General features: G+C 40.1%; 1 protein-coding gene across 2 annotated transcripts in view; it reads left to right on the top strand.

Annotated features, from left to right (window-relative positions):
• LOC125106157 (uncharacterized protein C3orf20 homolog) overlaps window positions 1-15878 on the top strand; it is a 134849-nt gene that overhangs the window by 14859 nt on the left and 104112 nt on the right. The gene's annotated exons all lie outside the window — the stretch shown is intronic.

The following is a 15878-nucleotide window of genomic DNA, read 5'->3' as shown; positions in this document are numbered from 1 at the left end:
GTTAATTGAAGCATAATTTGTCATAGCTGAGCAGCCACCCTGGTTTGGCTTTTTTGGTTATTCTACAACAAACACAGCCCCTCTCTTGCTTTAGGGATTTTGTACCAGATGTTCCCTTTGCTTTCTGTTCCTTTTAAGTCTTTACCTAAATATCACTTTTTTGAGATTTTCCTGATTTTCCTATTTCAAATTTCTATCTTTCCCCACCTTGGCATTCTCTATCCCTCTTCCTAACTGTCCTCTTGCAGTTACCACTTTTTAACATTCTAAATGTCATTCCTATGTCATTTGCCCTACATCTCCCATGAGAGTATCAGGTCTATAAGGGGAAAAAAATTATTTATATATTTTTATTGGAGAGAGGGAGGGAGAGAGGGAAAGAGCTTCCCAGAGCTAAGTGGGGGGGGGGGATGGTGAGATGGGGAAGTGGTGCAGAGAGGGAGGGAGAGGGAGAGAATCCCAAGCAGACTCCATGCTGAGCACAGAGTAGTTGGGGGTCTTGATGTCACCACCCTGAGATCATGACCTGAGCTGAAACCAAGACTCGGTCACTTAACTGACTGAGCCACTCAGGGACCCCAAGGGAAGATTTTTTAATCTACTTGACCATTTATATATCCAGTCCCAAAAGCAATGCTTGGCACATAGAATGGACTTAAGAGAGATTTTTAACTTAATAATCATGGAACTGCATCAGCCCTCAAAGGTAAATGAAATAATGGAACTAAACTTTTCACAATATTTTTTAACTACTACTACTACAGTTTCTGAACTTGGAAATTAAAATACTCCAACCTGTCTTAGAACATATGTTTTGGGCGCCTGGGTGGCTCAGTGGGTTAAAGCCTCTGCCTTCAGCTCAGGTCGTGGTCCCAGGGATCTGGGATCGAGACCCGCCATCAGTCTCTCTGCTCAGCAGGGAGCTTGCTTCTGCCCTCCCACCCCCTGCCTGCCTCTTTGCCTACTTGTGATCCCTGTCTGATAAATAAATTTAAAAAAAAAAGACCATATGTCTCAAGATTATATAGGGTTAAATCTGTCAGTTATACCAGTAAGTTCTCGAGCAATGGTGATTTTGCCTGGTAACGGACATTGGCCATATCTGAAGGCATTTTGGGTTGTCATGTCTAGGAGCATGGTGCTGTTGTTATCTAGTGGGTAGAGACCAGGGATGTTGCTAAACATCTGACAATGCACAGGACAACCCCCCACAACAGAGAATTATCTAGTCCAAAATGTCAGTTGAGAAACCCTGATATACACTAATTTGTTTGTTTGTTTCGAGCCTGCTATAACTTCTCAAGACCACTGCAAGTTGCTGCTCTTTTCAGAAGTCTATCATTTCTTCATTTCCAACTCTTTCTGCTTGAAAAGCAATGCAGCGTAACTTGGTTATTTGCATTCACAGTGCTTGGCTTATAATTGGCACTCAGTAAAGAAGTTCAGGTTGTCATATGGGCAATAGGTAGGTCTGTTTATCTAGGGCTTTATTGGCTGCCTGGCTTTCTCATTTGATGCATGTCTTAAGCATTGCTTCTGTTCACTCTACCTAGAAACACGCCATTGGCTATCCTACTGTTGCCCCTGTACCAGGAATAAAATCCACATTTCTGCAAGTGCAGATCCACCATGCAGATCCATTTCTGCATGCAAATCTACCATGAACTGCAAGTCCTTCTGTCATTTCCTCTCCTGTAGGTCCTCCATCCTCCTCAAGTACCGTGCCATGTCACTTGTTCCCCAGCCATTTTGGCCTATCTATTCCTTTAACAACCAAACCCATTCCTCCTTTTGGTTCTTTGCTTTTGCTGTACACTCTGCTTTGAATATTTTTCTGCCATATTAGTTCTTCCTGATCATTATTCTAGTTTCAGTGCAAATGTCGCCTCCTCAGAAAGACCATCCCTGATCTCCCAATCCAAAGAAGCCAAACATACACCCCCCATCATTCTATTACAGTGTCTTGTTTTATTTTTATCATCACAGTTACCACTATCCGTACTTTTTATTTCCTTTCCTTGTCTCTGTCCTCCCTCTTCTTCCTTCATGTTTTCCTTCATGTCTTTCCCCAATTATAGTATAAGGTCCATGGGGGCAGAGTTATGTCCTCTTCACCATATCTCTCCAGCGCCCAGAACTGTGCCTGATGAATATTTCTTGAATGAATGAATCATTTCTTCACACATGTGGTGCCTAGAGAGGTGGGGCTACTTTAAGACTGGGCCAGGTCCCAAGACCTTCATTGTTGATTATCTTTTTTTTTTAATTTTATTTATTTATTTGACAGAGAGCACAAGTAGGAGGAGCAGCAGGCAGAGGGAGAAGCAGGCCCCCCGCTGAGCAGGGAGCCTGATGCGGGGCCCAAACCCAGGACCCTGGGATCATGACCTGAGCTAAAGGCAGACTTTTAACTGACTGAGCCACCCAAGCTCCCTGTTTGTTGATTATCTCTTGTTAAGATTGTTAAGTCTGGTTTTGAAATGGACAGTCCGTCATTTGAGCATCTGTCTGAAAAATAAACCAGGCATATAAATATTATTTTTTAAGTGCATATATTTCTTATCAACCCCCTGAAGGAGGTAGAATTATTGACTTTATTTTACATATGATAAAACTGAGGTAATTAATAAATGGTAATACTAATTACCATTAATATTATTATATTAGTAATATTATACATAATATATAACAATTTAATCATATTATATTAGTAATATAATAATATTGCATTAATATTATTTTATTATTTTTATTATTATTATTTTAAGATTTTATTTATTTATTTGACAGACAGAGATCACAAGCAGGCAGACAGGCAGGCAGAGAGAGAAAGAGGAGGAAGAGGAAGCAGGCTCCCTGCAGAGCAGAGAGCCCGATGCGGGACTTGATCCCAGGACCCTGAGATCACGACCTGAGCCGAAGGCAGTGGCTTAACCCACTGAGCCACCCAGGCACCCTATTAATATTATTATTGTAATAAGTAGAGTTTTTATCATTTTATTTGAGCAGTAGACCAATCTGACAATCATGAATCCATATTTACAAGATGTTACAAAGAAAATATCTTAAAATGAAGATAACACAATAGCTGACTCATAGGATTAGTATTAGAGTTTGATAAAATGATGTTTATGAAAGCAACTTTGAAAGCCAGAAAGAGATAAAGAAATTTAATGAGTTATTATTATAATAATATATTTAAAGTTTTCAAAAATGGGTCTTCCATCTTTTAAATATTAATGAAAATATAAACAATGCCTGGAGATCAAAGATTTAAGATCTACATTTAGAATTTTTTTTAAAGATTTTATTTAGTTATTTGACAGTGAGGGAGATCACAAGTAGGCAGAGAGAGGGGGGGAAGCAGGCTCCCTGCGGAGCAGAGAGCCCAATGCGGGGCTCAATCCCAGGACCCTGAGATCATGACCTAAGCTGAAGGCAGTGGCTTAACCCACTGAGCCACCCAGGAGCCCCTAGAATTTTTTTTTAAGATTTTATTTATTTATTTGAGAGAGAGTGTGAGCAGGAGCAGGGAGGGAGAGGCAGAGGGAGAGGAAGAAGCAGGCTCCCCGCTGAGCAGGGAATAGCATGCAGGACTCAATTCCAGGGCCCTGAGATCATGACCTGAGCCAAAGGCAGACACAACCAGGTACCCCTACATTTAGAATTCTTTTTTTTTTTAAAGATTTTATTTATTTATTTGACAGACAGAGATCACAAGTAGGCAGAGAGGCAGGCAGAGAGAGAGGAAGAAGCAGGCTCCCTGCAGAGCAGAGAGCCCGATGCGGGGCTCGATCCCAGGACCCTGAGATCATGACCTGAGCCGAAGGCAGTGGCTTAACCCACTGAGCCACCCAGGCGCCCCTACATTTAGAATTCTTATGCCAATTAAAATTTTTATCTTTTAAATTTTTATCTTTAAAAAAAATTCCATTTTATTTTACATTAAATACCTAGTTGGGAAACTAGTATTATTTTTCAAATGATGTGAATGGAATTATTCTTTAGAAGAAAAATGCAAATGGCTCTGTAGTGCTGTTTACCATTTTATTTATTTATTTATTTATTTATTTATTTATTATTAACTTATAGTGTATTATTTGTTTCAGAGGTACAGGTCTGTGATTCATCAGTCTTATACAGCACTCACCATAGTACATACCCTCCCCAATGTCCATTGTTTACCATTTTTAAAAAACTTTATTCAGGTGAAATTCCATTGAATGTTGACATGTTTTACCACATTGACTTGATGGAAGAAAACACTTTTAAATTGTAATAACTCAGGTAGCTGTCTTAAAAATCTTTAACTGGTTTAGAGAACATTTCAAAGCACAACCCATTTAAAGTTAACTTTTATTCATGCCTCTGATAGTGTAGTGAAATCAGTTTTTGTTGAATGAAGGAAAAAAGATGTAATCAGATTACAGGTTTTAAGGTCCCAAAAAGGGAAGGACTGTGTCTTCTTCTCTGTGTATTCTGTGTAACAGTGTATTCTGTGTATTCTCTGTAACAGAAAATGTGCTTGATTATCCTCCTGGATTTTATTATATCAACTATCTAGGGGCTATCTAGATAGCTGTGAAAGAAGGACAATGAGGTTGCATTCTGGATATAGTTTAAGGTAGAGATGACTAGGTTTGTTATAGAATGAGAGGAAGAGAGGATAAAGATTTCCAAAGATAACTCCTGGCCTGAGCAGTTGGAAGAATGGAACTGCTATTTATTGAAGTAAGTAAAAACTAAGGGAAGAACAGGATTGGTGGGAAAAACCAGGAGTTCATTTTTAGACATGTTGGCTAAGTTGAGCTTGAGATGCCTATTAGATGTGTTATGTACGAAGTTGGGTACCCAAGTCTGGAGGTCAGGTGGGAGGTCAGAGCTGGATATATACATTTGCGAGTTGTCAAGGTCTAAATGATTTTTAATGCCTTTCAGTTGGGTAAGATTACATGGGAAATATAGGTAGAGAGAAGAAGAGAGGTGTGAGAGGGCAAAGTTGATAAGAAACCAGCAAAAGAGGTGGAGAAGTAATATCCAGTGAGGGAAGAGAACATAGAGAAAGTGGTATTCAGAAAACCAAATGAAGGGTGCCTGGGTGGCTCAGTCAGTTAAGCATCTGCTTTCGGGGGTGCCTGGGTGGCTTAGTGGGTTAAGCCTCTGCCTTCAGCTCAGGTCATGATTTCAGGGTCCTGGGATCGAGTCCCGCATTGGGCTCTCTGCACAGCAGGGAGCCTGCACCGCACCCCCCACCCCCTGCCTCTCTGCTTACTTGTGATCTCTCTGTCAAATAAATAAATAAAATCTTTAAAAAAAAAAGGCATCTGCCTTTAGCTCAGGTCATGATCCCAAGGTCCTAGATCGAGTCCTATATGGGGCTTCTTGTTCAGCAGGGAGTCTGCTTCTCCTTCTGCGTCTGCCTCTCCCCACTGCTTGTGCACTCTCTTTCTCTCTCTCAAATAAATAGATACGATCTTAAAAAAAACAAAAAAGAAAACCAAATGAAGAAAATGTTTTAAGAGTGTTCAGTTATGTCAAATACTACATGGGAGTTGTGTGAGTTGAAGACTGAATAGTGATCATTGGATTCAGCATGATCAAGGATTTTGGTGATCTTGAAAGAAGCTTATGTGTGGAGATGTGGGGACGTGTAGAGTGGTTTGAATACAGAATGGGAACAAATATAAACAACTTTCAGAGCTTTGCTTTGAAAGAGCTTTGCTCTTTCAAAGCAAAACAACTTTAACTATATACCACTTCACACCAACTAGAATGACTATTAAAAAACAAAAACAGGGGCACCTGGGTACTTTGGTCAGTTAAGCATCCGACTCTTGATTCTGGCTCAGTTCATGACCTCAGGGTCATGAATTTTGAGCCCCCAGTCGGGCTTGGCACTCGGTGGGGACTCTGCTTGAAATATTCTCTCTCCCTGTGTGCCCCCCCACCTTTAAAATAAATAAATAAATCTTTAACAAAATAGAAAACAGAGGGTAGCAAGTGTTGGCAAGGATGCGGAGAAATTGGACCCCCTGTACACTGCTGATGGGACTGTGAAATGGTGCAGTTGCCATAGAAAATGATATGACATTTCCTCAAAAAATTAAACATAGAATTATATGATCTAGCAATTCCAATTCTAGAAGTGAAAGCAGGGACTTCAACAGATAATGTACACTCATGTTCATAGCAGCATTATCATAATTGCCAAAAGGTGGCAGCAACTCAAGTCCATTGACAAATGAAGTACGGTACACACATACAATAAAATGTTTCTCAACCTTCAGAAGGAAGGAAATTCTGACATGCTACAATGTGGTTGAACCTTAAAGACATTATGCTAAGTGAAATAAGACAGCCACAAATGAACAAATATTGTATGCTTCCTCCTACGTGAAGTTCATAGAGTAGTCAAAATCACAGGGACAGTAAGTAGAATGGTGGTTACCAGGGCCTGGGGGATGAGGGAATAGGGTATAAAGGTATAGGGTATATAATTTCTCCTCTTATCCTCTCAGAGTCTCCTGCTGAGATGGACAGAAGATAACTCAGTAAGAGATAAACATACAAATTTTATCTACCAATTTTTACATGTATATAGGAGCCCTCCCAACAATGAAGACCCAGACAGTTTGACCCAAATGCTTATATAGTAGGTTGGACAAAGTAACAAACTGTAAGAATGTGACAAGACAAAGGGATTGGAATAGAGCAGTTAATCCTAGAGAAATTCTAATGTGGAAGGTAAGAGTTTAACCAAGTCTGTTTGTATAGATTTTTCCTGGGCTCAACTTCCTCTCTGGTGACAGGAATGTTTCTTCCTCTGGTATAAGGAGGGCATACTTCACATCAGAGTTTTAGGTCCTGCTTTCAGGAAGAAAAAGGAAGGTCAGAATGCACTTCTTGCATTTACTGTTTTTCACATGCCTTTAGCTCAAAATAATCACCATGTCAAAGTGGCATATTGTGAGGTGGCATGCTCTGAACGTCCACGGGGAATGGAGAGTTAATGTTTAATGAGTACAGAGTTTCAGTGGGGGGAGAAGAAAAAGTTCTGGAGATAAATTATAGTAATGGGTACACAACATTGGATATGGATATACTTAATGCTCTAAAACTGTACATTTAAAATTGGTTAAAGTGGGAATTTTTATGTTACATATATTTTATCACAATAAAAAATGAGTTTTGCTGTAAAGGGGGAAGATGAATGGTGTAGTAGTTGGCAGGGTATGTTCATCTACATATCAGTCCTTAAGAGTTTATGGAGAAAAACACAGAAGAAATTTGTAAAAGGAGGTTGCTAGTAATGCCTTATAAGGGAGAGTCAGCTGAAGCCTTGCCTTCCTTTAGTCTCTACATCCCAGATTCAAGCCCTGTGCATTTTAAGGACCCAGAGATGGCTATGGTCCAAGACAAGGGTAATCAGCACCTGGGACATGAACTCATCAACCAAAAATGTCTGCAGGACAGGGACCTGGGTGGCTCAGTCAGTTGGGCATCTGACTCTTGGTTTTGTTTCAGGTCATGATCCGGCATTGTGGGATCGAGTCCCGTGTGGGGCTCTGATCCCAGCACCAAGTCTGCTTGTCCCTCTCCCTCCCCCTCTGCTCTTCCTTCCACTTGTTCAAATGCTCTCGCTCTTGCAAATAAATAAATAAATAAATAAATAAAATATTTTTTAAAAAACAACAAAAAACAAGTCTGCGGGATTGGGAAGGGCCTGGGGATGCCAAGCTGTTCATTAATTTCTAGTTGTTTTGAAAAATTCCCTTAAGAAAGGATAGACTTAAATCCACTTGATCCAGAGCACATTCTCCCTCAGGGTAGTTTAGGCACATGGCAGGCCAAATCTTAACCATAATCACTTTGGTGGTAGAGTTAAAACATTAAAAATTCAGAGGCTCTTAATCAAAGGTGAAAAACTTTGGCACAGGAGAGTGCCCAAACATTCTCACTCAGAAAGCAATGGCCATAGAGTTGTATGTGTGTTCCTGTTATAGAAATTCCACATTAATACAGATACTAGGGTGAAGTGCTAGTTTAGATACAGCATAGCTCTATGTCTTTAGAAATCTTAATATGATTGGCTTAATCACAGCCTTAGCATAACAATGAGCAGAGGAACCAATTTAAATGCTAGTAGGAAGCTGTAACTCAGCGGCAGTTTGTCTCTACATCAGGAATTTGGCCCCAGAGTGGTTTGTTCTTTCCATTTTTTTTTTTATTTGACAAAGAGTTCACAAGTAGGCAGAGAGGAAGGCAGAGAGAGAGAGAGGGAAACAGGCTCCCTGCTGAGCAGAGAGCCTAATGGGGGCTCAATCCCAAAACCGTGAGATTATGACTTGAGCCGAAGGCAGAGGCTTAACCCACTGAGCCACCCAGGTGTCCCTGTTCTTTCCATTTTTTTTTCTTTTAGTAACTTATTTTTTTATAAACACATAATGTATTATTAGCCCCAGGAGTACAGGTCTATGAATCGCCAGGTTTATATACTTCACAGCACTCACCATAGCACATACCCTCCCCAATGTCTATACCACCACCACCCTTTTCCTACCCTCCTTCCCCCAGCAACCCTCAGTTTGTCTTGTGAAATTAAGAGTCTCTTATGGTTTGTCTCCCACCCAATCCCATCTTGTTTCATTTATTCTTTTCCTGCCCCCCAAGTTGCATCTCCACTTCCTCATATCAGGGAAATCATATCATAGTTGTCTTTCTCTGATTGACTTTGCACTAAGCATAATACCCTCTAGTTCCATCCACGTCGACACAAATGGCAAGATTTCATTTCTTTTGATGGCTGCATAGTATTCCATTGTATATATATACCACATCTTCTTTATCCATTCATCTGTTGATGGACATCTAGGTTCTTTCCATAGTTTGGCTATTGTGGACATTGCTGCTATAAACATTCGGGAGCACATGCCCCTTTGGATCACTACGTTTATATCTTTAGGGTAAACACCCAGTAGTGCAATTGCTGGGTTGTAGGGTAGCTCTATTTTCAACTTTTTGAGGAACCTCCATGCTGTTTTCCAGAGTGGTTGCACCAGCTTGCAATTCCCACCAACAGTGTATGAGGGTTCCCTTTTCTCTGCATCCTCGCCAGCATCTGTCATTTCCTGACTTGTTAATTTTAGCCATTCTGACTGGTATGAGGTGGTATCTCATTGCGTTTTTGATTTGTATTTCCCTGATGCCGAGTGATATGGAGCACTTTTTCGTGTGTCTGTTGGCCATCTGGATGTCTTCTGTGCAGAAATGACTATTCATGTCCTCTGCCCATTTCTTGATTGGATTATTTGTTCTTTGGGTGTTGAGTTTGAAAGTTCTTTATAGATGTTAGATACTAGCCCTTTATCTGATATGTCATTTGCAAATATCTTCTCCCATTCTGTCAGTTGTCTTTTGGTTTTGTTAACTGTTTCCTTTGCTGTGCAAAAGCTTTTGATCTTGAAGTCCCAATAGTTCATTTTTGCCCTTTCTTCCCTTGCCTTTGGCGATGTTCCTAGGAAGAAGTTGCTGTGGGTGAGGTCAAAGAGGTTGCTGCCTGTGTTCTCCTCAAGGATTTTGATGGATTCCTTTCTCACATTGAGGTCCTTCATCCATTTTGAGTCTATTTTCGTGTATAGTGTAAGGAAATGGTTCAGTTTCATTTTTCTGAATGTCGCTGTCCAATTTTCCCAACACCATTTGTTGAAGAGACTGTCTTTTCCATTGGACATTCTTTCCTGCTTTGTCGAAGATTAGTTGACCATAGAGTTGAGGGTCTATTTCTGGGTTCTCTATTCTGTTCCTTTGACCTGTATGTCTGTTTTTGTGCCAGTACCATACTGTCTTGATGATGACAGCTTTGTAATAGAGCTTGAAGTCTGGAATTGTGATACCACCAACTTTGGCTTTCTTTTTCAATATTCCTCTGGCTATTTGAGGTCTTTTCTGGTTCCATATAAATTTTAGGATTATTTGTTTCATTTCTTTGAAAAAAAAAAAAGGATGGAATTTTGATAAGGATTGCATTAAATATGTAGATTGCTTTAGGTAGCATAGACATTTTCACAATATTTGTTCTTCCAGTCCATAATCATGGAACTTTTCTTTGTGTCTTCCTCAATTTCTTTCATGAGTACTTTATAGTTTTCTGAGTATAGATTCTTTGCCTCTTTTGTTGGGTTTATTCCTAGGTATCTTATGGTTTTGGGTGCAATTGTAAATGGGATTGACTCCTTAATTTCTCTTTCTTCTGTCTTGTTGTTGGTGTAAAGAAATGTAGCTGATTTCTGTGCATTGATTTTATATCCTGACACTTTACTGAATTCCTGTATAAGTTCTAGCAGTTTTGGAGTGGAGTCTTTTGGGTTTTCCACATACAGTATCATATCATCCGCAAAGAGTGATAGCTTGACTTCTTCTTTGCCAGTTTGGATGCCTTTAATTTCTTTTTGTTGTCTGATTGCTGAGGCTAGGATTTCTTTTTTTTTTTTTTTTTTAAGATTTTATTTGTTTATTTGACAGACAGAGATCACAAGTAGGCAGAGAGGCAGGCAGAGAGAGACAGAGGGGGAAGCAGGCTTCCTGCTGAGCAGAGAGCCCGATGCTGGGCTCAATCCCAGGACACTGGGATCATGACCTGAGCTGAAGGCAGAGGCTTTAACACACTGACCCACCCAGGCACCCTAAGGCTAGGACTTCTAGTACTATGTTGAATAGTAGTGGTGATAATGGACGTTGGTGCCGTGTTCCTGACCTTAGCAGAAAAGCTCTCCATTTTTCTCCATTGAGATGATTTTTGTGGTGGGTTTTTCATAGATGGCTTTGATGATATTGAGGTATGTGCCCTCTATCCCTACACTTTGAAGACTTTTGATCAGGAAGGGATGCTGTACTTTGTCAAATGCTTTTTCAGCATCTATTGAGAGTATCATATGGTTCTTGTTCTTTCTTTTATTAATGTGTTGTATCACATTGATTGATTTGCAGATGTTGAACCAACCTTGCAGCCCTGGAATAAATCCCACTTGGTCGTGGTGAATAATCCTTTTAGTGTACTGTTGGATCCTATTGGCTAGTATTTTGGTGAGAATTTCTGCATCTGTGTTCATCAAGGATATTGGTCTGTAGTTCTCTTTTTTGATGGGATCCTTGTCTGCTTTTGGGATCAAGGTGATGCTGGCCTCATAAAATGAGTTTGGAAATTTTCCTTCCATTTCTATTTCTTGGAACAGTCTCAGGATAATAGGAATTAATTCTTCTTTAAATGTTTGGTAGAATTCCCCTGGGAAGCCATCTGGCCTTGGGCTTTTGTTTGTTTGGAGATTTTTGATGACTGTTTCAATCTCCTTACTGGTTATGGGTCTGTTCAGGTTTTCTGTTTCTTCCTGGTTCAGTTGTGGTAGTTTATATGTCTCTAGAAATGCATCCATTTCTTCCAGATCATCAAATTTGCTGGTGTAGAGATGCTCATAATATGTTCTTATAATTGTTTGTATTTCTTTGGTGTTGGTTGTGATCTCTCCTCTTTCATTTACGATTTTATTTATTTGGGTCCTTTTTCTTTTCTTTTTGATAAGTCTGGCCAGGGGTTTATCAATCTTATTAATTCTTTCAAAGAACCAGCTCCTAGTTTCTTTGATTTGTTCTGTTGTGTTTTTTTTGGTTTCTATTTCATTGATTTCTGATTTGATCTATATTATTTCTCTTCTCCTGCTGGGTTTAGGCTTTCTTTGTTGTTCTTTCTCAAGCTCCTTTAGGTGTAGGGTTAGGTTGTGTATTTGAGACCTTTCTTGTTTCTTGAGAAAGGCTTGTATCACTATATATTTTCCTCTCAGGACTGCCTTTGCTGTGTCCCACAGATTTTGAACCATTGTGTTTTCATTTTATCATTTGTTTCCATGAATTTTTTCAATTCTTCTTTAATTTCCTGGTTGACCCATTCATTCTTTAGAAGGATGCTCTTTAGTCTCCATGTATTTGGGTTCTTTCCAAATTTCCTCTTGTGATTGAGTTCTAGTTTCAGAGCATTGTGGTTTGAAAATATGCAGGGAATGATCCCAATCTTTTGATACCGGTTGAGACCTGATTTATGACCCAGGATGTGATCTATTCTGGAGAATGTTCCATGTGCACTAGAGAAGAATGTGTATTCTGTTGCTTTGGGATGGAATGTTCTGAATATATCTGTGATGTCCATCTGGTCCAGTGTGTCATTTAAGGCCTTTATTTCCTTGTTGATCTTTTGCTTGGATGATCTGTCCATTTCAGTGAGGGGAGTGTTAAAGTCCCCTACTATTATTGTATTATGGTCAATGTGTTTCTTTGATTTTGTTATTAATTGGTTATATAGTTGGCTGTTCCCATGTTAGGGGCATAGATATTTAAAATTGTTAGATCTTCTTGTTGGACACACACTTTGAGTATGATATACTGTCCTTCCTCATTTATTATTATAGTCTTTGGCTTAAAATGTAATTGATCTGATATAAGGATTGCCACCCCAGCTTTCTTTTGATGTCCATTAGCATGGTAAATTGTCTTCCAGCCCCTCACTTTAAATCTGGAAGTGTCTTTGGGTCTAAAATGAGTTTCTTGTAGACAGCGTATTTTTTTTTAAATTTATTTATGTGACAGAGAGATCACAAGTAGGCAGAGAGGCAGGCAGAGAGAGAGTTGGAAGCAGGCTCCCTGCTGAGCAGACAGCCCCGATTCAGGGCTCAATCCCAGGACCCTGGGATCATGACCTGGGCCGAAGGCAGAGGCTTTAACCACTGAGCCATCCAGGCGCCCCTGTAGACAGCATATTGATGGGTTTTGTTTTTTTATCCATTCTGATACCCTTGTCTTTTGATTGGGGCATTTAGCCCATTTACATTCAGGGTAACTATTAAGAGATATGAATTTAGTGTAATTGTATTGCCTGTAAGGTGACTATTACTTTATATTGTCTCTGTTCCTTTCTGAACTACTACTTTTAGGCCCTCTCTTTGCTTAGAGGACCCCTTTAAATATTTCCTGTAGAGCTGGTTTGGTGTTTACAAATTCTTTTAGTTTTTGCTTGTCCTGGAAGCTTTTTATCTCTCCTTCTATTTTCAGTGATAGCCTAGCTGGATATAGTATTCTTGGCTGCATGTTTTTCTCATTTAGTGCTCTGAATATATCATGCCAGCTCTTCCTGGTCTGCCAGGTCTCTGTGCATAAGTCTGCTGCCAATCTAATATTTCTACCATTGTATGTTACAGACTTCTTCTCCTGGGCTGCTTTCAGGATTTTCTTTTTGTTGCTAAGACTTGTAAATTTTACTATTAGATGAGGGGGTGTGGACCTATTCTTATGATTTTGAGGGGGGGTTCTCTGTGCCTCCTGGATTTTGATGCTTGTTCCCTTTGCCATATTAGAGAAATTCTCTACAATAATTCTCTCCAATATACCTTCTGCTCCCCTCTCTTTCTTCTTCTTCTGGAATCCCAATTATTCTAATGTTTTTTCATCTTATGGTATCACTTATCTCTCAAATTCTCCCCTCGTGGTCCAGTAGTAGTTTGTCTCTCTTTTGCTCAGCTTCTTTATTCTCTGTCATTTGGTCTTCTATATCACTAATTCTTTCTTCTGCCTCATTTATTCTAGCAGTAAGAGCCTCCATTTTTCAGTGCACCTCATTAAGAGCTTTTTTTATTTCAACTTGGTTAGATTTTAGTTCTTTTATTTTTCCTGAAAGGATTTTTATTTCTCCAGACAGGGTTTCTCTAATATCTTCCATGCCTTTTTTGAGCCTGGGTAGCACCTTGAGAATCGTCATTCTGAACTCTAGATCTGACATTACCAATGTCCATATTGATTAGGTCCCTAGCCTTCGGTACTGCCTCTTGTTCTTTTTTTCTCTTTTTTCCACCTTGTCATTTTATCCAGATAAGAATATATGAAGGAGAGAATAAAATACTAAAAGGGTGGCAAAGACCTCAGGAAAACATGCTTTAACCAAATCAGAAGAGACCCCAAATTGTGGGGGGAAGAAAGGGGGTAAAAGAAGTTCAGGAAAAAAATTAAAAAAAGAAAAAATATATATATTAGACTGGTGAATAGAACAGGGTCACCCACTTAATTTTGGGAGTATTTTGGTCTCTTAGAAGAAACTACCTCCCAAAATTTTAAAGAATGAAAAATATATATAAGGGCAAACACAATGAAGGGATGGAATATGACTATAAAGATGAAAAAAAATTTTTTTTAATCTCTAAAGAAGGAGTTGATAAGATAAGTTGGTTGGGAGAATAAAGAAAATTAAAGTGGAGATAATTTGCTCAGGCTGGAGACTAGAACAAAGCCCTGTGCTAGGTTTAAGGTGTATTTTGATCTATTTGAAGAAGTTGTACCCCAAATTTTTTTAGAAGAAAAAACCCTATGTGTATACAAAAAATAAAGTTAGATACAATGAAGGATAAAATATGACTAAAATAATGAAGGTTCAAAAACGATTTTTTTTTATGAAAGACATTGTTAAGATAAACTATTGACTTAAAAGAGGAAAGGGTAAAAGTTAAAAATTTAGCAGAAGAAAAAAGTAAAATTAAAAATAATTAATTAACTTTGCAAGACTAAAGAATCATGGGGAGAATGCCATGAATTCCATGCTTTGCTTTCTCCTCCTCTGGAATTCCGCTGTTCTCCTTGGTAAGTGAACTTGGTCTTGGCTGGATTTCTTGTTGATCTTCTGGGGGAGGGGCCTGTTGTAGTGATTCTCAAGTGTCTTTGCCTGAGGCGGAATTGCACCGCCCTTACCGGGGTCAGGCTAAGTAATCTGCTCCCGTTTGCTTTCGGGAGCTTTTGTTCCCTGAATGCTTTCCGTAGAGTTCCAGAGGACGGGAATGAAAATGGCGGCCTCCCATCTCTGGCCCGGAGGAGCCAAGAGTTCGGGGCCCCACTCCTCAGTGCGCCCTTGGAGAAAAGTGCTCAATCACTCCCATCTCCCCGGCCTCCGGTGGCGCTGCAAGGTCACCCAGCCTGTGACCAAGCATCTCTGTCTCTGGCACACAGCCCCACCTGGAGTCTCCGAACCCCGCAGATCCCTAAGCTCTTCCAGGAGGGTCTCCCCAGATCTTGTGGGGTCTCTCCTCACAGAGCAGTGGCCTGTGCCACAGACCACAATTTAAGGTAACCCCAAGTTGAGAGCTCACTCCTCAGCTCTGTCCCTGTAGCTGGCTTCCCCTAATACCTGTGAGCTCTGCGACACTCAGCCCTGATCCTTCTGTGACCCCGTGGGGACCTGAGGCCACGCTGTCCCCGTGTGGGCTTCACCCTGGCTTAACGTCTGGAACGATGTCCCTCAGTGGAGCAGACTTTTAAAAGTTCTGATTTTGTGCTCTGTTGCTCTGCTGCTTGCGGGGAGCTGGCCCCTCCCCCTGCGGTCTATCTTCCCGTCGCTTTGGATTCACTTCTTCGCTGGTCCTACCTTTCAGAAAGTGGTCAATTTTCTGTTTCTAGAATTGCTGCTCTTCTTCTCTTTGATCTCTTGTTGGATTTGTAGGTGTTCAGAATGGTTTGATAAGCTATCTAACTGATCTCCTACTACCTAATGTTGTCTCAACCTGCTACTTCTCTGCCATCTTGACTCCTCCCCCTACCGAAACTCCTGTTCTTTCCATTTTTAAGAGAAATTTGGAATGTGGATTTTCACAGAGTACTTCTGGTCCTCAGATACTGGCAACTAATCCAATTTTTAAAATGACATGCACACTTCACCAGACAAGCCAAAGAAAATATATCTCTGAATCCTGCCCCATCCTGCCCTTGGCTATTCGCTGCTGAATTCTGGCCTTGAGCTACCTAGTTCACAGGATTTTCAGAAAGTTCACTGTCACAAGAAATATTGCTTAGGCTGG

This window comes from Lutra lutra, chromosome 8 (assembly GCF_902655055.1).
Source record: "Lutra lutra chromosome 8, mLutLut1.2, whole genome shotgun sequence".
Classification (NCBI taxonomy): domain Eukaryota; kingdom Metazoa; phylum Chordata; class Mammalia; order Carnivora; family Mustelidae; genus Lutra; species Lutra lutra.
The sequence above is the reverse complement of the archived record's forward strand: the minus strand, read 5'-3'. Positions and strand labels throughout refer to the sequence as shown.